The 22,202-nt window shown below is 40.5% G+C and overlaps 1 long non-coding RNA gene across 1 annotated transcript in view; it reads right to left on the minus strand.

The window, feature by feature from the left end:
• LOC138917769 (uncharacterized) overlaps nucleotides 1-17,571 on the minus strand; it is a 42,669-nt gene extending 25,098 nt beyond the window's left edge. Inside the window, exons 1-2 of the long non-coding RNA XR_011426217.1 lie at nucleotides 17,347-17,571; nucleotides 15,356-15,483 (exon numbers count right to left, since the gene is read on the minus strand). This is a non-coding gene — a long non-coding RNA (uncharacterized lncRNA). The remainder of the gene's footprint in view (nucleotides 1-15,355; nucleotides 15,484-17,346) is intronic.
• Nucleotides 17,572-22,202: the final 4,631 nt, after the last annotated feature.

Here is a 22,202-nt window from a genome sequence, read left to right on the forward strand (position 1 = left end):
CAACCAGAAGTACTTTACTGGGTTACTCGCAGAGGTGCTGACATGGAAAGAGGGCTCCCACTTCCCTTGGCTTTAACGTAAAGGAACGTCTTTCTAGTAATGGGGTTTCGGGAACCAGGAAACGCTTGGCAGCGTAAGGCCTGCAGCAGGAGAGCTAGTCACACCCCATAGAAATTGCTCTCTGACCACTAACTGTGCATGTGTCCGTGGACGAAGACCTCCCCGCTCCAGGCCCAGATTTCCTTTCATGTTAAATGAAGAAATTGTACTTCATTGTTCCCGGGAAGACTCGTAGCTCAGCGTCTACGAAACTGCAAGATTCTGACAGTGAGATTTCGCCTTCTTGAAGCCCTCCTGAAAATGACAACCGAGCTATCCAGGTGATTGGATGAATAAACGAATAAAAGAGTCAACCAGTGAATATTGGGTGGGGAGTTCAATTCATAGAGCTCAGATTTGTAAAAAGTTCCACCACATTGCACGTAAGCTCCAAGTCGTCTGAGAGCAATCATGTGGCCATAAAACCACCTTCCCACCCTGTCTCCACGGCACTTAAGACCCTTCCTCTGAGGAAGAGGTAGTGCTAGTAATCAGGAAAGTGCTGCCCTGACTTGGAGTCAGCGTTGTGTGTCGGGAACAGGATGAGCACTGCAGTCAGAGGCAGTCTTGGGCTGGGTACCAGTCTTGCACTTACAACTTCATGATGCAGCACAGTTTTCAACCCCTCTAAGCCTTAGTTTTTGTCATGTAATAATTCCAAATTTTCAGAATTACTGTGATAATTAGAGACAATGTATTAAGGTATCTGATTGTGTCTTGTAAATAAGGGAGACTTAATATGTTACACAGTAGAATGTACCATCTTGAGTAATGTTGAATGAAATTCAGAAAAATCATCATATTTGAATGAAAAAATGAAGGACAATCACAGAAGTCAAATAACATTATTTAATGAGATTATATATATGATATGATTCTATTTCAGGCACCCACTAAGTATTAAGGGAGACTGCTTATGTGATTGTATGATGTTTCCATTTTCCTAATAATTACTCTTACCTTAGTAGAATACAAACTTAATCTTTGTTTTTCTCAACAGGTATCCGGTTAATCAAAATCCTCATCCTTCTCCAAAACAAGACGAAGATTTTAGAAAGCTTTATCTACCCTCTGTCTTCCATGTTGCCATAGTCTAATCTTTTTATTTAATCATAACATCTCCAAAATAAATTTAAGCTGACTTATTTACATATTTCAATATACTTTCACTTTCCTTCTCACCATTGTTTTGTGCTCCACTCGTTCTGCATTTGTATTTTTTCTTGTCGAAATATATCCTTTAATGGTTATTTCACCAAACTTTTGTGAGTGGATAGGAAACAATCTTGGTCTTTGGATGTTTTAAACTGCTTTCATCCCACTCCCAGCTGAGAGTTTGGGTAACTATAGGATTTTAGCTTGGCTTTTCTTTTTCTGCCACTACCATGAAAGTATTATGCAATTTTCTTCTCTCAGCTATTGTTGCTGATGAAAATTCTGCTTTTCCTTTGAGGATGATCTAGCTTATGTCTCTCATGTTTTTCAAAGTTCTCTCTCTTAATTATGATGTTTTTATGTCTACCATGATGGACTAGGCATGGATTTGTTTTTTTATTTATCGTACTTGGGACGAATGGTAGTCTTTGACATCTGAGGGATCTTATTCCAATTCAGGACAATTCATAGCTTTTATTAACACTATCCCTCTAAAAATGCTCTATTCTTTCCTTCTATTAACTGTGTGTTAGACCTCCTCATTCTGACACTTCTCTAAACTGACCTTTCATGTTTTCTATCTCTTTATCTCCCAATGCTGTTTTGGTTACTTTCCTTAGATTTATCTTTCAATTCACTAAATCTTTCTTCAACTGTGTTGAATCTGCTGTTTATCTCATCCTTTGAATATTTTAGTTTTAAATTTATTCTAACAACCCAGTTTTTAATTTTGAAATTTCTGTTACTTTTCAAATGTGCATTTTTATAATATCTTCTCCTTTTTATGAATTATTTTCCTTCCTTTACCCTTTTAACTTTTTTAACAAACAAAATTTAAAAAAAATAGATCATGCTACTTGTTTATAGCATATTATATTTACTTATTTGTGTCTCTCTTGGGAGCTCTATTGCAGTGAATTAAAGACGGCCACAAATTCTTTTGAATCCTACCATTAAGAGATGGAGTCTAGTCCCTCTTCCTTTGAATTCAAACTGGCCTTGTGAAGTGATTTGACTAATAGACTATGTCAGAAATGATAGTGGGCTAGTTTCAAATCTGCCCCTTAAGACTCCTGGCAGCTTTTAACTTTGTTTTTGTGGAAGCTAGCTGCCTTGATTTAAATATGCTCTAGTGAGACTTCATGGCCTCACTGCAGAAGACCTTGGGGAGAGTGGTCCTGGAAGGTGAGAGGCCACCTGGATGTCCAGTCTCTACAGATGTCCTGGATGAATGCAGCCTTGTGCGTGAATTCAGCTGTAGCAGAAGAGCAAAGAACCACCCAGCTGCGCCCAGTCAACCCATAGAATTGTGACAGATAATAAATCATTATTATCTTACATGACTGAGTTTTAGGGTAGTTTGTCACACAGTAACAGATCACTGAGACACCTGTGAACCCGGGGCTTCACCACCTACTCACTGCTACGGCCTTGAGTTCTCATCGCTTTCCCTTTCTGCCAAAGTATTTCTTAAACTGATATACAGCATATTGTTCATCCTGTATTTCTGTGTGATTGGAGCGTGTTCCTACTGGGGACTAGTCAGTGTATAATGTCCAGAGTTGCTTGATTCTCAGTTTTGAAGAAGTTCAAACACTTATCACACTTAGAAAACAATCTAAACACTATGCCTTGGCTTATAAATCCTAAGTCTATGGTGTGACTCCTGCCTGATTTTTGAACCTCATTACTTCCCATTCCTGTACATTCGCACCTCTTAAACCTTTTAGCTACTCCATATGCCATGGTCTTTTTTTCATAAGCCCACTATGCATACTCTTCCCTACCAACATGGTCTCCACCCAGCAAATACCACGCCAGTTCCTTTTTAGCTCTCAGCTTAATTGCCATTTTCTTCATAAAACTTGCACAATCCTTCCTATAAATAGATCCCTGCTTTTATTGTCTTCCTCAGGGACCTACTAGATTCCTTCAGAGCACTTGGTATTTTTAATCATTTCCATTTGTTGTCATTACTTTCCTCACTAGATGGCAAGGCCCTTGGCAGTAGGCATTTTGTTCATCCCTGTATTCCCAGTGTCCAGCAGGTGGAGAGTAGGCACTTGACAAAGAGTTGTTAAATTTACTGAAGATGCACAACAATTAACTGTAATTCGAGGCAGAAGGACACAAGCATTAGAAACGTCATAAAAGAGTAATTCATGGGAGCTCATAGAAAACTGGTAGGTGGACGATCAGGAAGGCCTGTCAGAGAAAGCAGACTTTGGTTTGGACTTCAAAGACAAAGAAGAATGGAAATCGTGGAGCGTGGAGCCTGGAGGAGAACCCTAAGGCATGTAGAGTATGGCAGTGTGTGAGGTCTCACCACAGCTAGGACACAGTTACTGAGAGTACAGGGAAGCACATGTAAAAATATTAGGACGGGATGGCAGAGGAAGCCAAAGTGCAGATTTGAGCTAGAGAGAAAAGGTCCAGTCCAAGTGGAGCCTCGCGTCTCAACACCTGTTTCGCGTAGCTCCCCAATGAGAAATCCACCTCGATTCCTGCCCCCAAAGTATGAAGAAAATATGCATATATATGCTCACTGGTCATTTCTATCATTTTTGATATCAGTTGGTGGCGTCTTAGCAGGCAACAGAGGTACTATGCTTGATGGAGGTAAGCACACACAGAGAAACGCACACACGCACACACTGCACAAACCCAGCCCACAACTACTTATCCACATAGTCATTTATGAGACTTTTACAGAGTAAGCAGTAGAGGAGATGGCAGAGTCTATACAAATGATTTGCACAGAAATAATTGGGACAAGAGCTGGTACTTGGGAAGCCAAATGTGTTATTTAACTAGGCTCTGCCACCTGGGAACTGCCTGATGAACCCCATTTCCAACCAATACCCAGGCTGCACATCCAGTACTCTGCCGGGGTTGTAGAGGTCTTTCAACTTTAATTTCCCTTCCAAAATATCGGTGCTCCTATTAAAAATCAATTTTTGTAGAAAAATTGTATGTTTTACTATTTCCCCTCCCTTTTCTTATAGTCTCTTACCTAACTTTTGTTTAAAGGATTGCTAGCCATTTATTAAGGACTATTTCAGATATTTTAAAAAGTACAAAACTTATTATCATGAAAACCTGTGTTTCCTATACTCAGCCTATGAAATAAAACATTACAGATGGAGCAGAAGGTTGTTGTCGTTTAACTGTCCCTGACTGTTTTTCTCTCCGTAACTTTCTGCCACAGGTCAGCACATTACTGAATTTAATGTTTACCGTTGACGTGCGTTCCAGTGAATTTCGACTACATATATGCCTGCAAATACAAGCACATCTGCATTTTATGAGCTGAACTGCACCCTCTCCAAAATCTATTATTGAAGCCCCAACCCCCAGTACATCAGAATGTGACTGTATTTGGAGATAGGGCCCTTAAAGAGGTCACTAAGTTAAAATGAGGCCATGGGGGTGGGGACCTCATACAATGTGACTGATGTCCTTATAAGCAGAGGAAGAGACACAGGAGTGTCCTCACACAGAGAAAAGGCCATGTGAGGACAAGGAGAAGGCGGCCTTCTGCAAGGAAAGGAGAGAGGCCTCAGAAGGAGCCAACCGGGCCGAATCCTTGACCTCAGACTCTCATCTTCCAGGACTGTGAGAAAATGCATTTTGCTGTTAAGCCACTCAGTCTGTGGTATTTCATTACAGCAGCCCTAGCAGACGAATACGGCCCACAAATTATATATAGCATTATACGCATACTTTCAGTAGGTGAAAGTTTAAACAAAAGCATGATATTTACATAGACGCCCTCAAAATAAACATTTTTAATTTAAAGGGGAGACGGTAACTTCACGGTGGAGAAGCCTGGCAGAACCCCCTCACCCGAATGATCAAGGTTAATAGCACCAGCAGTAAGTCGTATCTGCATCGTGTACCCAGAGGTGGTGCTCCACAAAGATGTCACCTCTGTGGTCTCCCTCCCAACAAAGCGAGGTATCAGTCTCACCACGAGGAAACAGCCGGCAAAGCTAAACCGAGAAACTTCCTACAGAACACCTGACCAGAACTCTCCAAGAGCGTCCGTGAACGTCAAGACAGACAAGGAAGGACTGGGAAACTGTCACAGAGTGGAGGGGCCCAAGGAGACATGGCAGCTGAATATGACGGGGGATCCTGCATCGGCTCTCAGAACAGAGAAATGACGTTAGTGAAAAACTGGTGAGCGACAAATGAAGCCCGGAGTTTAGCGAATGCTGTGGCATCAATGCCAGTCTCCTAGCGCAGCCGTGGGGCCGTGGTAATGTGACACGCTGTCGGGGAAGCCGGGTGGAGGACACAGGGGAACGCTCTGTGCTATCTTTGAGACACTTCTGTAAGCGTATAATTCTCTCCATATAGAGAGTCAAAAAACCTCAAACAAATCTACTTCGTTGGCTCTTGCCAGCTCAGCTGGGAGTTTCCGGAGACCTGCAGACACCAGCCCACAGGCTTTGCAGGCCCAGCCCGGTGGGCCGCATTCTCTGCTCCTGCCTCACCGATTCGGTAATCTAGGGGATGTCTTCGTTATGAAATGGGGCCTCCAACACTGGCCTCACGGGGTTATCATGTGGATTACATAAGTGAGTGTGTTTTGAGCCGGTTCAACACATGGAAAGCTTCTAAAAAGGTCCATTTCCTTCTCCACTCACGTCCTCTTGTATTACATTCAAGCGAGTAAATAATTGATCATATTTCACCGTTAAGACAAGAGGCCTATTACATGACACAAACCTCATTAGAACTCTGGTAAATGATGTCAATAAAACAAAAGGAAGCGACAAGGGAAGAACCACGGAACGTAAGTACACTGGAGGGCTTCGCGCTGCCCCTCGGCATCCTGCTCTGGGCCCAGGGCCTGCCTTCGTGGCCTGACCCACCAGGGCCCCTGCCCTCAGGCTTTGGGTGGGCTCTTTGTGAGGCACTGGCAGAAAACCAAAGAGTCCAGGAGAGAGAAATCGGGGTGCTTTCCGCGCCCTCCCTCTGGGCCCACCCTGGTCAGGCAGCCTTCTCTCAGTGGCACGTCGGAGCGGCTCTCAGCTGGGTTCCAGAATCCCTCTGTCCCTTCCCTGTGGGCTGTGGTGGGTTCCTCGTGTCACTAGGCTGGCTTTTTCTCTGTACCTCACTGCTCTCTTTCACCTCCACAGACACAATCAGCAAAACAGTCAATTTACCCTGGATTAGTGCTGTTTTCAGCATCTTCCCCTCTGATTATTTTTTCTGCTCCTGGTGGACTTGACAATGGAGTGGAATGCAGGTTAAAAATAATATTCCTCAACTAGAACTGATTGGCATCAGCCTCAAACCGTTGCAATTTTCTTATCCCTCTGTTGACAACAGTGAAAAGGCAGTGGAGTGGTGGCTGTGGAAAGCGTGGCCTCGGGGAGGATAGGAACTTTGAGATATTGGGTCTTCATCCAACTAATGTATTGTCTGAATGAGGCAACCATAAAGAACGAGTTGGTCATTCCACTCTGGGGTCCTGATGCTCCCTACTGCTCAAGTCCTTGGGTAGCATCTTTAAAATAGTTGCTCATCCTGTTAGAAGCTGGTTCTTCTAGAGGAAGAAGAGGCATTTATCTCTCTCCCAGCTATTCCACAAATGTCTGTGCTTTATGCATTTATTGAGATTTTATGTCAGGAACACTAGATAGAATCCACCACCCAGGAAAGTAGAGATTAATGTATTCCTTTGATTCTAAGAAACACCTTTTTTTAACATCTTTGAACTGGGACTACATTTTATAACACAAATTATAAATGTATAATAAATATGAAATAATCTATCTAGTCATCATGCAAAGTGATAAAATATATTCTAACAATAGTTCTGATTGCCTTCACATATGAATTTTGCCCACTTTAAAAGGGAATTATTCCACCAATTATTATTTCAGTTCTAGTATTTCCGTTGATAGAAATAGACTCAATTTTAACTTAAATTTGAATCCTTAAATGTCACTTAAAATGCCATTAAAATATCACACCTAGTTTTAATACGGGCATTAAAAGTCCTTGTATACGTGGAAGATTGCATGCCATATACTAGGCGATGCAATCAAACATGGTAGACGTGGACAAATGTCTCAGAGTAAATCATAGAGTTTTCAGTGCTAGGAGAACTTGACCCAATGCTCAGGCACCAGATATCCATGTTTGAAAAGATTCCCCACAGGTATTTAACTTCTGCATTGGAAGGAGTGTGAATATGTTTGTCTTGAAAATTTCTAATGTTTTTCACCGAAGTTCTTGATGGGATTTTTTTGGAATTTCCTGAGACATCATTAATGGATTAATTATTGGTAAACTTTTATACATGCCCCATTAGTGTTGAGATAGAATAAATGTACTCTGTTTATGAAATATTTATGTCTCCATCTTTTATCTATATTTTTATTCATATCAGATGTTTTTATTCATATTCATATCAGATTTATATCCATTTATAAACTACTCCAGCTGGTGTGTCAAAATATATATTCAATTACATATATACATATACATATACATGATTCAAAGATTAATATGAATTAAAAAGTCAAGCTCCTTAATTGTGTTAATCAAATCTCCTGTAACTGTACTGAATTATTAACTACTTTGTTAGTTTCTGAGCTATATTGTATCTCTAGTAATTTGCTTTCTGTATTTTAAAGCCATATTGGTAGTCATATAAAGTTATCTATTTTAACTTCCAAATAAATAGTATTTTTTGTTCCATTTCATGATTTTTGCATTGAATTCTCTTTTGGCTACACTCCTTACACTGGTTATATTTTTATGAGCATTTGCCCCGCATATCTTTCTGTATTCTCTAATTTTCAGCCTTTTGGAAATTTTGTTCTAGATATTTCTCTGACTCTTCTAGATATTTCATCCACTTTAGTAATGACTTTAATCCTTTCATACTTATCGTGGTTCTGATATATTAGGACTCATTCCTGACAACTTTGTGTTTTCTACTTACCATACTTATTTTTATTTTTTTAAACTATATATTCTTTGATCTGATTAAGTTTTCTTTTTTCCATCTTTTTCTTCTTCTGCATTTTGAATGTAATGCTCTTTATTTCTATTTTCTTAGTTGTTACTTTTAAATGCTTTCCATGGGTATTCTAACTGATACTTTTCTAAATCTATTTAGTGACATTTATCCCCTCACCGCTACTACCACCAACGTAGCAGCATCAGTATTTAAAACTCCAGTATAATTTATGTCCCTCAAATTTTCTCTTCCTACACATTTAAGCCTGTCTATTAATGTATTTCCTCCAAACTTTTACATACACACACACATACTTACTTATTTATTTCCAAGCTCTCTGATAGGAATCTGCTTGTCGTGAGTGCCTATTCTTGTTTTATATCCTCCACTTCTTCTTTTGTGAATCTCTTTATTTCTCCAATGATCTTAAATGTATTTGTTTTCAAGCACTTAGTTTTCTCTTTTGTTTGAGTTCTTTCATTTGTTGAGTGCATTTTCTCTCTTTAATGATGTGATGTTGGTTTTCCTCATACTGTTCCTATGAATTTGGGCCTTAGGAGAGAAATTTCGGCTCCTGCTCATTCTACTATCTTTAGGCCAGAAGTCTTCTCTAGCTGACTTTTAAGAGAAGCTGTTTAACTGTCAGCAACACATAACCTCACTAAGAGGAAACTCCAAAGTGTAAGTGCAAAAGAAATGTAGGTAAAATCCTGGGATTCTTCATTTTGCTTCAAAATTAAATTTTCAACACAAAAGTGTTAAAGAAATGAAGATCATGAGTGTGGCTTATGAAAATTCATCATGATGTAAGGTACAACTTGCTGCAGGTAAAGAATTCTGAAGCATCTTACCGCAAATAGGAAGAAAATTTAGGTTCACATCTTGATTATGATGCTGTAGAAGAAAGTAGTGTGGAATGTTATAAATACGATACTGTTGGTTGAACATGTACACATGTGTGTTTGTATGTATTATGAACTATTCCTTCATTCTGTCAAGCTATTATGAAATCCACAATGACTTACAATTAGTAGTTTTTTCTAACCCACAAAATGCGGTATCATACTAATTTTACAGATGTGGATTCTGAAGCACAAAGAGGTTAATTAATTTGCCCAAGGTCACACAGGAGGAACCAGAATTTAAATTGAAATGCCTGACTACAAAGTCCTTTTTGTGGAAGATTATTGGACTTTTGTGTAGAAGGCTAACATACTCAATTTCTTTCCAGAGAAGTGAAAACATCTTGGGATATGAAAACTAATTTTCACTTCACTTTCCTGATCACCCCAAGATTGGGCTGACCATTTGTCCTAAAGCTTCCATAATACCCAATTTTCTACTTCTGAGAAACTTTTTGTAAAAAACAAAAGTTAAATCATTGTTGCTTTTTCGTTTTTTTTGTCTATGGTGTTGTTCTACCATCTTATTAGGGGCTAGGGCTGAGTTAAATTTTGTATCTCCAATGTCTAGTACAGTGCCTGATACATGATAGAATAGCAACAGATAGCTGCAGAATGAATAGATACCACAATTAACACAATGCAAAACACACATACTAACAAAATACACACACTGGAAATGAAATAACAGGATTATGGGGGCCTTTTTTTCCTCTAGTTTCCAAAAATTTTAGGGTGAAATTTCAGCACTTTGCCGGGTGGGAGTTAGGGAAGCAAAAATGCAAAGACAGCTGGAATCAGCAGACCTGGGTCCTTGAACTGGATCTTCTGCCAACTCTGCGAATTTAACATTTTGCGGCTTCAGTAAAATGCAAAGTGAAGAGATTGGATTAGAGGCTCTCTGAGGCCCCTTCCAGCTATGACTACAAGTAATATTAAAAATCAGATCCCTTTTAGGGCTGGCCCTGTGGCCGAGTGGTTAAGTTCGCGCGCTCCGCTGCAGGCGGCCCAGTGTTTCGTTGGTTCAAATCCTGGGCGCGGACATGGCACTGCTCATCAAACCACGCTGAGGCAGCGTCCCACATGCTACAACTAGAAGGACCCACAACGAAGACTACACAACTATGTACTGGGGGGCTTTGGGGAGAAAAAGGAAAAAATAAAATCTTAAAAAAAAAAAATCAGATCCCTTTTTACTGGTAAAATTGTCAAGCGTACTTCCACTATCTGATAGGGAGAAAACGCTGCCAGAAGACGTGCAATCACCAAGTTCATGGTTACCTACTCTGCTCCCTTCATGAGCATTAATAAAACTATAGATGAAACTGAAACCACTGTTGAGCCTAAACATGTTGATAGAATACCACAAAAATAGCCATCCAAGCGTGTCCAAGTGTGCAGTTAGCACGAGCGTGGCCAGTAATTTGACCCTCAAGGACCCAGGCAGATGTGGAGCTGACTGTATTCACAACACACTGGTTCCTGCACTGAAGGGACAAGCTCTGAAGCCGTGATCATTTCTGGACACATCCAGTGAAGGGACCCTTTGAGGTCATTCAATCGATTTGTTGGCTTCCAGATGCTATTTCAGGCGATTATAACTTTCCTATTTAAGTGTTTACAGGAGTCTCTTTTGCTCTGCCTAACTCAGTTAATCGTTACTTTATAGAACATAATATGCCTCTTAGGGGTTAACATACTATAGGAAAGATTCTTAAGTACTCAGATTTCAGACATTTTTTAATGACTGGAAAGATTAAAGAGGGAAAATGAAGTCACATAGGAGAACAAAGAACACTCAAAGAAAGCTCAGCCTGTCCCTATAGAGAAAATTTATCCAGACGTTTGAAATGAGATCCACTGTCGCTGGAGTGGTTTATAAAACTCAGGTTGGAATCTCATGTGTGTGAATGTTACTTTGCCTGGAAGGTAAAAGCTATATAACAGGAAAATCTTGCTTAACCAGAAATGTAGCTCGTTGGAAACCTCAACAAAGCTACGAGGGGATGGTGCTCCAGTTTAGAGGAAAGTCATAAAATAACCACATATTCAATATGGTTTAGCTCCTGGTTTAGAAAAGATGTTTGTCTTCTCCCCCAGCTCCAAGTTGTGCCAGTTTCTCTCATCACTTTGAATCTCTCCTGCTGATTTTCTAAAATGTTAACCATCAGACCTTATTGTCTGAATACATATGAAATTTCCAGAGCCCTTTTTACCTTCAGAACTGTGATTGTTTGGAAACTTAATTGTGGTTAAACAGAAAGATTAAAATATAAATTATTTCAATATGGTAATGATAATATGAATATTATAGTAGATTGTTTACGTGCAAAAAATCCTCCCCAAATTCTACATATCTGCATATAACTTTAGAATATAATTACTTCCATAAATTGTCAACTGTAAAGGAAGAAAATTAATTACCTCTTTATACCTTTAATTATTCTATACCCGGCATGAAAGTTTGTAAAGATACAGCAATAAATTTTGTCATATGTATAACTGTATGCTACGCTGTCTTAGAAACACTGACCACAGCCTAGCAAAAGTGAGAAATAAAAAGACTCCCACGTGGACCCAAGGTTCTTTAGGAGGTTGTAAATATTCAGATTTCTAATTCACGATGCTTAACGTCCTAGGCTCCACATGTCAGCAGGAAGCGGAGGCACTAGTCTGCTTTGTCCACCAGCATCTCTGACACTGGTCTCCTCCTTCACTATGTGTTTTTAGTAGAAGTTTCTTCTTCCAATAAAGGGGTGAACATAGGCTTCTCCTCAGCCAGCAGCTCACCCCAGGAAGAAATGTGTTGATGGCAAGGAGAGCAGTCGGTGCCATCTCTCCCGAGATGCCTTTATCGAAGTTAAACGCCTCCAACCAGCCTTGCCTTGGGTGTCAACAAGCTCAGGAGCCGGCCGTGCCTGCCCGTGCTGCATCATGGACCCAGGTGCGTGGACCTCAGCTTTCTCTTGAATCTCACTTCTGTCCGTAGTGACACTTGTAAAGGAATTTTCTCCCAGCGTGAACTAATTATTCTTCCTATTTCCGCTACAGGCTTATCTCCCACAGATAAGCAGTTTTTCTATTGATGGGAGCATGTTCTAAAAGACTCGAAAATGGCTTTTATTATTTCCTGTGGAGCATATGGTGAACCTGTGTAGGTTGTGGGCCTGGTAGAATCATCAAGTTTGACATTCCACACTTAATATATCTAAACTTTCTATTTTTAAAATTAAGAACTGTCGTTTCTCAGGTCATCTCTCTACTCTCCCTTCGTTTCTTTTGTCGAGATGAGGACTATTTACGTTTCTTCTGTGTAGCATTTTTCATAAAGAAACACTGTTTTGATCACTTCACCAGAGTTTTATCGACATGTTCAAGCCCAGATGCTCAGCAGATGGCCAGGCTCACTCACTAGCTAAGTGACATTTTTCTGGAACCATATTTCTAGAGCAAGATTCAAATTTATGTACAAGGAGAAGTTCAATATTCATTCATCAAAGAAATATTTATTAAGTGTCTACCATGTGCTGGGAAAAGTAAAATGACAAACTTCTACGTTAAGAACTACTGGCATCCCTTGGAAATAATTGATACTGAAAATGTCAAAAATAATCTTATCTTTGCAGAACATTTTAGCATTTCATGTGCTTTCCCAACTATCATTTCATTTGAAAAGGGATATTTTCCTTGATCCAAAGAGAGACTAAATAACTTGCTCTACTGTTAAATTACAGTTTAAATATAAATCTTCAGTCTTCGAATTTGCATCTTTCTACAATATTACAGAGAAACATTATTAAACACATATTGTCTGCTCTTGTCCTGTAGTGTTTTCATACATTCTTTCTCCCCTGAAACTGGATAGTAACCAACTGAAGAATGGACTTCTGTCTCTTATCTCCAGTTCAATTGTCCCTGTCACCCTTCTCCCATACCACACTGTGCTGACCAGGTGTTCCGCACACCAGCTTCTTGACAAGGAAGGAGATAGGGTGGGAAAGTCAATAATTGGATTCAGGAACATCTAGGATTGGATTCCACTTCTTCAGTGACTTCTCATTTCTGAGTCTTGATTTTCTCAAAACATAAAATGAAGAGAAGAACAGCCCTCAGAGGGCCGTCTCCGGGAGTGCATTAGATTTGATCTAGGTTTACCGAGTGCTGGGTACTCTGTGAGCACTCCATGAGCATCAGCTGGTTGAGTCCCCGTGTCTACAGAGCTCTAGCTCTCCTTCTAACTGACATCAGGAGTGCCCTGCCCAACACACTCCAGGCACCGGGGGAGGGCAGCAAGCCCTGCATGCAGCTGTGGCATGCAAAGTCTGGGTTCTTCACTCAGATTACACTAGTCCCAGATAAAACAAAATGAATTAGGGGGCCACCCGGTGGCATAGTGGTTAAGTTCATGCACTCTACTTTGGCGGCCCAGGGTTCATGGGTTCAGATCCCACATGCAGACCTACACAAGGCTCCTCAAGCCATGTTGTGAGGGCGCCTTACATACAAAGTAGAGGAGGATTGGCAACAGATGTTAGCTCAGGGCCAATCTTCCTCACCAAAAAATGTAAATAAATAAAAAATAAAGTGAATTAAAATGAATGCTATTTGAATCAACTGACTAGCTCCTCAAGATGCTCCTGACTTTTGTAGGAAAAGGATTGTGCTACTATTAGATTTCTGTGAAGTGTATCAGTAATAGCAAGAAGAGATTATCATATAATACTTGTCAAGTAGTAGTTGAAGTGGTGCCCCCATGGAAAAGTGATTTTAGATGTGTTTTGGATTCTTCCAGAGAATATAAAGTAGATCAATGATAAAAACTAGACACAGGCATTTTAGCTTGATGTAAAGATTGTCAAATACATGCATCCGATAATGGATCACACTGTACTGTTTTCAGAAGTGATGAGATCCCCATACACAGAGACTACACAAGGGATGCATGGATGACTTTCTCTCAAGGATGCTGCAGAGGCGATTCCTAAAACCAGTGCTAAGATCCAGTTACTACAAATATTTTAAATAAGTGCATATGCATTCATCATCTCCAAAGCTATTATCACAAAAAAATGAGAATTTGCATTGATGTAATTTTTACCTTTGTTATCATTATTATTATTGTTTTGTTTGAATAGTAATCCTAGAAATGGCAGTTCCAGCTCTCTGGACTTAGTAGAGACAGAGGAGAGAGGAGAGACGCTCAGGTGTGTGCAGTTGTGGGAGAGTCTGTGAGCTCCCGCACCCGCCCGGATTCCTGGCTGGGAACAGGCACCTGAACTTCCTTCTCTGGGAAAATGCAGAGGATATTTCATTGGTCCAAACCAAGCTGAAATGAAGTAGGGAACAAGAAACAGAGCTTTCTTGTTTTCTTTATTATATCCACTTAATCATATTCAACCAGATATTTTCCATGGACAAAAGTTTCCAGAGAAACTTTTATCTTTCTTTCCACATTCCCCACCTAAGTGATTTTTAAATTGAGTTATGAAACAAACTGATCCTAGCAGTCTTTTCTAGGTGGGACAGGCATTGAGATTCCCAAGGTAAACAAACAGGAATACTTGGCTACTCAAAGGAGGGGAGGGAAAGTTGGGTAAATTCTGTCCTCAGGGCTTGCCTCCTTGCCTTTTACTCCCAGACCCTCTACTCCCACCTTCCCCCAGGCCGCCAACTCTGAACTACCCAAAGTCCTCCAAAGCAACAGACCGACTGAGCTGAGGCTGCCTAGCCAGCAGTCCCCTCTCCTCTCTCCTTCACCCTCACTGCCTCCTTTGCATCCAAGCGTCTCTCATAGCAACTCTACAACTTCACCAATGGCCCTGACCTCTCAGTCCTTATCTTCTTGGGCCTCTCTGCCCTTGTCCCAGTCGATCATTTCCACCTCCTACAACTCTTCGCTTTGGCTTTTCCTGTAGGATTTCATTGATTCTTCGCTTCCTCTAGCATTTCCATAGGAGTATGAGAAGGTTTTATCCACAGCCTTCTCTTTTATCCCATACCCTCAAATCACGAATACTTTACATCAACAAAATTTGAATATTTATACTTTTGCCATTCCCACTACTCTCACTTACCCACTCGCCCACTCATCGTCTCCAGTAGCGTGCCCCTAAAACTCCTCACTCTCAAGCCCACCAGCTTTCATTTAAACTCTTCCCTCTGTTTGGAACGACCTTCTTCCTATCTCGGCTTGACTACACGACAAGCTCTCACTTACTCTGTGTCTTCTCCTCTATGACGCTTTCCTACTGCACATCCGCAAGGCAGCCTGAAGCATCTCATGCATACTTCCAATCAGTTTATTCATCACTTCGGGTATCTGTCAGTTCTGATAGATGTGAGCTCCTGGAGGACAAGAGATGGATTTTACCGATCACAGCACCCTTTGCATCAGCACTGTGCCTGGCAATTTGGGGTCTGAGAAATACGTCAGAAAGGAGTCAGGGGAAACCTCAGACTTACAGCTCATGTAGCGTTTGGCTAGTAGCTTTTGTTAAAGCTCTTGCCAAATGCTTCTTACTATCTGCATGCAAAAACGCAGGGGACAAAAGAGGGTGTAGACTACCAATAACAAGGAAAATAAACGACAAAAATTCTGCAAAGATATCTGTAATCTGAATGACCTTTCTTCCAACTTTAAGACCAATAGAACTGGATAAAGAGAGAAAAAAATGTGCAGTCATGTCTCATGAAACAGACGAACCATACCCTTCTGAAAAAACAAGACATTTCATTCATCCTTGAAATTTTGCTTTCTGGATCACACACTTAAACCAAGGAAAAAACTTTGTAGCCACTTCTCAACTGAATCTATATGCTGTTTTTCAACAGCCCAAACATTGAACAATCATGGACATAAGCCATCAGTAGCGTAGATGTTCACTCAGCTGCTATGACGGAAGTGAAGAAGCAAGAAGAGTGGTGGTGGCATATTGCATCTGAGAAGACACAATACCAACATGCAAAACAGACTTTACATGTGTATTTGATTAGAAAAAAGGGAAAGAGGAAAAACAACAGGACATGGAAAGGTTAACTTAGTAGAGAGATTATTTTTCTCTTTATTCATTGTGTATTTTTTTAAATAAGGAAATGGAATTTTTTTTTTTTAAGATTTTATTTTTTTCCTTTTTCTCCCCAAAGCCCCCTGGTACACAGTTGTATATTCTTCCTTGTGGTTCCTTCTAGTTGTGGCATGTGGGACACTGCCTCAGCGTGGTTCGATGAGCAGTGCCATGTCTGCGCCCAGGATTCAAACCAACGAAACACTGGGCCGCCTGCAGCGGAGCGTGCGAACTTAACCACTCGGCCACGGGGCCAGCCCCTCATTGTGTATTTTTTAACAATTTTTCTTAATGAACTTCATAGTACTTTCCAACCTGGGAAAATGCATTTAAAAATTTTTATGAATAAACAGAAAGCTATTTTAAAATTTTTATGAATAAACAGAAAGCTATTTTATAAATTTTGTGAATAAACTGAAAGCTGCTGAAAAGACAAAAAAAATGAGGATGCTAATATTCGAATATGAAACTCAAAAACCAAAATTTTTTCAATACGAGTATGACTCTGAGATAAATGAAACCTTCCTCCTGCCCCAAGTGCTCATTCTACTTCCTGCAAAGAAGGGTCCCCTGCCCATAGCTGCCTGTCTTCCCGAGAAGATAAGATTTACTACGGGGTGGGGGCGGGGGCGGGAAGGAGAAGTGTGAAGCGATATTGATTGCAATTAACTTTGCCACTGATTGGTGTGTGACTCCAGGTGAGCCCTGCTATTTAGTAAATGGGGTGAGACTCGCAAAGATTAATGGAGGTTGTCAATAGGGTGGTGGGCTCAGGCCCAGAGGGTCACATAACTCCGTTTTTCCCACTTTGAAAGTGAAATGATCAGGGAAACAGGGAGAGACATTATGAGAATGAAGAGAATGATCAATGCCGCTGATCATATTCCCATCCCTAATCACCGCGGCTGAGCCCAGAAAAAACAAAGCTCCTTTTATTGATGTTCTAAAGTGCACAGCCTGGATGCCTTTTGCAATTAAATATAATTGCAAGATTCTGTTTGCTTCCTGCCTGATGCTCTTATTTCTGGCTCCTGTTGATGGAGGCACGGGCTGCACTCCTTCACTGTCGTCCCTTCACGAAATGCTTTTGTGTGGATTTCATGGAGCTGAGGACGTAACTGCCCCAATCACGAGGGAGCGGTACCTGTGAAGGGCGCTCCCGGAGCCCCCTAAGTTACGTTGTGCGTGAGCGAGCGAGCGTGGTGAGGAATGCAGGTTAGTCACACCAGGATCGATCGGATGGAAATCATTTCTCCTGGGAATCAGAGCAGTATCGGGAGCTGGCAGATAACTTTGTGTGCTTCTCCTCAACGTTTCTTCATCGCTTAGGAACAAACATCTCCCTATTGATTAGCTCATGTGGAAGGCTACCCAGGTAAACGTCACAATTCTTTGAGCTGAGTACAGAATAGAGGAATCAGAATGGTAATAGCAGTGATGAAATAACAAGTACAGATTCCAAATGTGGAACCCGCGCAGAATAATGCAGCAGCAGAATATCTCAGGAAATAAAGCTTTTGGCAGTTTGATGAATTCAGCTTAACTCTAGTCCCATCATCCAGGCCTCCCACAACAGGGCTTTGTAGCAGGGAACACAAGTTCCCCTAAATCAATATGTTTTCTCAGGGACTATGGTGCGATCATAAATCATCATTTGCATGACATATTTGTGCTAATAAATCTACCTTGAAGAGAGGGAGAGAAAGGAAAGTGGTTAACAATAAACCACAGCTCTAACCACAGGGAGAATAACATAAAACCTGAGTTTCTACGGACACACAAATTTGTGTGGCTGCAGTCACACTAAGTGTGTTTTCTCCCCTGGGTGGCTGCGGGCTCAGGTCAGCACGGAATAGTCTGGTGGAATGTAACTTCCCTTTGCTGTGAGAGAGCAGTTATAAGTTCATTTGTCTTGGATTCTTCTCAATTGCTTTTCCTAAAAGGACGAAAATGGAGCAAGTTTATTCAGTGGTTTGGATAGAAAAGGAAGAGAAGGATGACTGGACAAACTAAAAATTTCCTCTTGAACCTCCAATGAAGGCTCAATAAACAGGAACCTTCCTAACAAGTCTGCATTCAGTTAAGAAGAAGCCAAACGGACTGATGACTTGGCGATGACATTAACAGCATCTTCATAGTTCAGTAAGCTTATCTGCTGTTTTGTAGAATAGTTTCATTCTAGGGGCCGGCCCAAGGACGCAGCGGTTAAGTGCACACGTTCCACTTTGGCAGCCCAGGGTTCGCCGGTTCAGATCCTGGGTGTGGACATGGCACCGCTTGGCAAGCCATGCTGTGGTAGGCATCCCAAATATAGAGGAAGATGGGCATGGATGTTAGCTTAGGGCCAGTCTTCCTCAGCAAAAAGAGGAGGATTGGCAGCAGTTAGTTCAGGGCTAATCTTCCTCAAAAAAAAGAATAGTTTCATTCTTTCTTTCAAAATTTTTCACATCAAGGGCCTGGCCCCACGGCCAAGTGGTTAAATTTGCATGCTCCGCTTCAATGGCCTGAGGTTCCCTGGTTCGGATCCTGAGCACGCACCTAGGCACGGCTCATCAAGCCGTGCTGGGGCAGCATCCCACATAGAAGAGCTAGAATGACATACAGTTGGGATATACAACTATGTGCTGGAGCTTTGGGAGAAAAATAAATTTTTTTTCACATCAAATGTAGGGAATTGTTGGAAAGATAGTGGAAAAGTATGGGCTATGTGGCCAGACAGACTTGAGTTGGAATTCTTATTCCATTATTTATTATTTATGACCACTTCATAGGGTTATTGTGAGGATAAATTGAGATAATGTTTAATTGAAAAAACTACACAAAACTATGACAATAAATAGCTCAGAACCAGACACATACTCTGTGTTCAGTAATGTTCATTTTTCTTTCTGTTTTTAAGAAAGTAAGGTTCATTTTTCTTTTCATTTTAAATCAGAAATCTTAGAGCTGGAAGGGACCTGAGAATTCACCTATTCCATCACCCTGCATTTTGCACGCGGTGAAGAGACTTACTCAAAGAATGTCGAGATCGCTCAAGGTGGCATAGCTAGGTAACAGCACGGAAGGAGCAGGACAAAGATAAAGAACTCAGAGTTCCAAAGGAAGCTTGTGCATAGGTGAACGCCTGAAAATTGAAGCAATGAAAGCACACGAAAAGAACGAAAAATCACCAGAACTCCTACAACCACAGATAAACACTGTCCATGCTTTGATATGGAAAATTCTGGGTCATCTTGCACAGGCCTCTCATAGTGTATATGGGGAAGAAATGGCCTTCTTCACATGCAATAAAGAACCAAACAAAGGTCCTTTTTCCTCTTGGATGATGAGTGTTCTGTCTTATATCTCGTCCTTTCCTGACAAGGCATCTCTTAAAAATCATTACCTTTTTTCACATGTGAAAGCAAAAGCAGCTGTTTCTACCATCTTTTCCTTCCAGCCAGACAGAGAGCAAAGGCCACTATGGGCCAAATGCTCCGCTAGCCAGACTCTGCTCAATTTGGAATTAATAAAATTTTCAACTGAACTATTATTTTATTACATGGTGGAAAATATGCATTGATTCAATTGCCCAAATGTTTAAATTGTTTGGCCTCATGAAAAGCCAAGTTTGAAATAAGAATTTTTTGGCAAGAAGGAGTCTCCTGATAAAAAGCATGTGTTGAAAAGAAAACAAAAATATAGTGGGAGGACTTGCTTTCACTCTGGGTTGGTGGACTAATAATTTATCTTGATCTATATTATAAATCAAGCCCCTCTGTTGCAATGTTTACCTAAAGAATAATTTGGCCTGATTTTAGACAATTATAGGATTAGATCACACCGTTGCACATAGTCATGTCCTTGTATGTGTGTGCACGTGTGTATTCACGGAAGTATGTGCATACGGTCAATGAGTCTGTACGTATGTATCTATAAAGATAGATATAATCATGTATACGAGAATGTTGTGTGTGTGTGTGACGAGAGGGAGGCAGAGCTTGAAGTTTGATTCTGAGCCCAAAGATGGCACTGAGAGCTGGTCTGAGGAAGTGTGTGTAGCTAATACAAACCAAGGTGGATGGTGATTCCTTAAACCTTTATCACATGCCACACACTGTGCTCCGCCCTTTACATTCAGTATCCTTAATCTGCCCCAAATCCTAATTGGTTGCCCTCATTCACTTCATTTTACAAGTAGGGAAACTAGTTTAAAGAGGATATTTAACACAATGTTACGCAGCTAGAAATTAAACCCTGGTCCACGTAAATTCAAATATTGTCTTTTTGTTTCACTTTTCATTCGTTTTTCCCCTTCACTGCTCTACCCCTTCAAGGGTGGGAAGAATATAATGGAGGAGGGAAGGGAGCACCTTCAAACAGGTAAAGAATAAGGAAAAGCATTTAGTCCAAAGGGATCAAGGAGTGAAGAGAATGTACTGAACCCTAACAGGGGGTGTTCGAAGAAGTCTGTATCTACAGGCACTTCTGGAATAATCGATAATCTCAAGAGAGCTTTGGAAGGAAAGTCACTCTGACCTTTCCTTTCTGCCCAGCAGTTGTATATTTGACACCCAGGGAGAATCATCTTCTAACACCCCTGTCCTCAACATGACAAAATTATTTTTAGCATTAGTCATCTAACGATCAGTAATAATCATTATTCTCTTGCTTCATTCTTTGCTTTTAAAAAGAACAACAATGTAAATAGAAGAATAAATTTTAATTTTAAAGATGTATTAATTCAGTAAACAATTTTGTGTATGAACTAAAATCTGCATTTACCAAACAAAAACATTCCACCTCACGGTTTGCACAGCATCTCACTGTTTTAAATGTTATACCCAAATAGGAACCCCAAATGCTCGCGTGTAGGATAGAACTGAAGGAACTCAAGTTCCTTTTGTTCCTTTTTCCAATCACTATGACAGATGTAAATTTAAAACTGAATCTACACTTACTACAGGAATACAGAGTAATCTAGTGCGGGAGACACCAACTGCACCGGGCATGAGCCTACCTGATTCCAATCCATTCTGAACCTGTTCAGACAGAAAGCTGTAGCTGAGTCCACATGTATAGCGACAGAACCAAGAGCAATCCAATCGGAACCAAGGCTCCAATCCAGGCAGAAAGCCCACAGCTGTCATGCTTCCTCACTCCCGACTCAGCTTTATTATTTTATTTTATTTTTATGGTCTTATTTTTCCTACCATCTACAAAAACACAAGGGGGAGAAAGTATTATTTTTGCATTTGACAACACTTAACCATTCTCCATCTTTGACAAGATGTCAGGTCTGGGAACAGGGACAGCAGAGGGGGAAATAAGAGATTCCTGTCAGTTTCTGAATAAGGAAAAAGTTTTTAAAAATTAGACAGATGGATGGCATTGGTAGTTACATAACAATGTGAATATACTTAATTCCGCTGAATTGTACACTTGAAAATAGTCAAAATGGTAAATTTTATGTTGTGTACATTTTACCACAATTTTTTCTTAACAAATAAAAATAAGAAAGCTTAGACCAACAGTGGGACAAAGTATAAACTGGAGGGAAGAAACAAACCACCGTGGGGAAGACCAGAATATCTTTCATAAGATTTTCTAGAAAAACTGTAGTTGTTTCTTTACTTTTAAAAACAGACAAATATGACTTCAACAGTCAAGCATTACTTTGGGCAACCAAAATCATTATTAAACGCCTTCAATGTGACGTTGGATTTTTGACTCATGCCTGACTTTCTATGATTTACTGGTCCTTCCGAGGAAAGCAAGGAAGTCAGTTAGAATTTATTTGCTGAAAAATAAATGCCTATCAGTTACAGAAAATGTTTTTACTCTAATTGCTATTCGTAGAGCCCCTCTCTTCAGCTGGAGTGGGCATCATCCCAGTTTTGACAAAAAAGACATACCCATGCATGTTTCATGGGTCCTTTTGGGGCGGCTCCATCCCATATTGCCAATGTGGACTCCACATTTGGAGTGGTGTTTCCTACGCTGTTTTATGCTCATTATTTT

This window comes from Equus caballus, chromosome 15 (assembly GCF_041296265.1).
Source record: "Equus caballus isolate H_3958 breed thoroughbred chromosome 15, TB-T2T, whole genome shotgun sequence".
NCBI lineage: Eukaryota > Metazoa > Chordata > Mammalia > Perissodactyla > Equidae > Equus > Equus caballus.